Source organism: Penaeus chinensis, chromosome 11, assembly GCF_019202785.1.
Source record: "Penaeus chinensis breed Huanghai No. 1 chromosome 11, ASM1920278v2, whole genome shotgun sequence".
In the NCBI taxonomy this organism is placed as follows: domain Eukaryota; kingdom Metazoa; phylum Arthropoda; class Malacostraca; order Decapoda; family Penaeidae; genus Penaeus; species Penaeus chinensis.
Genome location: NC_061829.1, coordinates 32,055,503 through 32,058,002, shown reverse-complemented (window position 1 = coordinate 32,058,002; position 2,500 = coordinate 32,055,503).

Sequence of the window (2,500 nt, the reverse complement as noted above, 5' to 3'; positions counted from 1 at the left end):
AACCCTTAGTATCAGTAAGTTAGAGAACAACTAGAGGTTACTATACTAACTACCCCAACTGTACATGGTATTCCCGTGTCTTCTCTGATTGTAAAATTTAACGAAGGTTATCTATTACCACAAAGGTATGCAGGTTGATGGATGTTATGAATTCGTCTCATGTTTGTTGAAGGTATATGAGCTTAAATGTTTACTTAGATTTTTCTTTTCTATTTTTCAAATTTCCTCCTTGGTATTTAGTGACGAAAGACACTCAAAGTCCTAAATAAAATCTAAACTTCTTATTCATTCTTTCTGTAATAATGAATATCTATCATAATAAATTATAGACTTAATAATGATTAACTAACTGTGTTAATAACAAATATAATTTTCTATGTTTAATTTACACTCGATATTTCTCAATGTTAATTATTAGTTGTCATATCCTTATATACTCATTATTGGATATAGTTCTACCAATATTTTAACCATTCCAAATTTGATAATCTTAACTAATATTCTTGTTAGTATATTTCTTAAACTTGCCCTATAATATTCTGATATTCTTATTACTGTATGACCATTATTTTTGTTACTGGAGGGCTACTTCAGTATTGATTTCAAGATGTCGAAATGAACTCACATCTTAAACAATATTTTGCGTAAAAAATAAACAGGAAAAAATGTAAATAAGTATATCCACGTTAATTATGTGATTATGAAAATGTCTAGATTTATATAAGCCCAATTTATCTAATTAATTTATAACTACAAATTCTTTAAGTTTAATTTTATTTATATTTGTCGTGCGTCTTGAATTTTCGTACTCAATTGAATAAAGAGCCGCAATCATAAATATTCTAGCAGTAAACCATATTAATATCAAACACAATTACTTATGTCTTCTTTCATTTCACAAAAAATAATAATAAGTAAATAATACATAAATAAAGGAATAAATCAGTCAAGCAAAATAATACCGTCCATGTCCCTTGTCCCGAGTTTTACTCTAGAAGAACAAAGGGAAAACTGACAAAATAATGATTATAAATATTGTCTCATAAAAGGAACTAGTGACTTAGGTAGAAAATACAATAATAAACATATATCACCTGCCAATGATTACTTTGGTTAACATTACTTCTGTGTGTTTATTACTAAGAAGAGTAATTACAAACTTTAAATACTTTTGTCTGATTGCATTAATCAGTTTTGACAGAGATCACTTTACCATTAAACTGCAATAAATATATAAAAACATAAACTTTACATAGATAATAATTTAAAATAAATAATTTCTTAGACATACATAAACCTAATTTATACTGAAATATTATCATCCAAAATCATGCAGAATTTAAACCAAGAGTAATTAATACTGTATTTTACATCAAAACAATATTAGTATACTTAGCTAGGTGAAGAAAGTAATCCCACATATAGTTTTCCCACGAAAAGTATTCGCACCAGACTATATGGGTCTGTCCACTAGTTTACATTCTCATTTTAATCAAATGATGTAAACTATATAATTGTAGAACATGTTTCTGAAACTGATATATGTATTAATGATACCATAAATAGTAGAGTCAGCTCTATGTTTACTGTGTAAAATTTCGATTTGTTTAATGTGATATTAAGTGTGATTAACCGCTTTGATTCGAATGTGCAAGATTTTATTGTATGTTCCCAATCGCGTTCTTGAGATTGCATCGTTGGACACATATTTGCACATAACAGATCGCAACGGAACTGGTACGTTTGTATTCCTATCATCCTCCATGTGTAACGTTCACAAGGAGTACACTCTAACATATGAGATTACAGAGCGTGCAATATGATATGATGCAAGCGACAGTGTCTCCTGCTTCGACCCATGACATAGGTGCGTTATCCTGTCCTCGTAACCTGTTTGTTCCAGTGATATAAGCTTGCAGTGTGTCTTGGAATTCTAGTCCTGCGCTCAGCATTGTATCATACGGTACGCCATGTGGACTTCAATAAAGAAGTACCCCTTCTTGTGAATGGCCCTGCACACCCATCTACCGTGTTTACATTAAGGACGTTTGTCTTCCAGAACACGGGGTTGGTGGGTAGTAGCCCACGTTGGGGTATGCACCTCCTGCAATGAAGAAGTGTCAGACTTCTCATGTCTCTCACTACACGCCATCATTTAGCTCCATATTGTACCCCTATCGGAGCCAAGGCACTGTGGTATAAAGGGTATAATTCTTTATGTTTGAGGGCGAGAGGAGTTTGGTGTTACTAATATCGCCGTGATTAACCGCATTACTGGACCGTCATAAGAAAGTGTACTGCTGGAGGCATCTCTTCAACTTCTTAGTATGTAGATGTGAAACCTTAAGTAAAAGTTTAAGTTTGCATGGTGTAACAAATGCTATAAATATTTCCATATTTGTTATTCAATCTTATCAATCGCCAATGATAAGTTTCTCTTAAACCTAAACACACGCGCACAGAAAGAGAAAAAGAAAACTTATCAGCGCTTTAGATAACA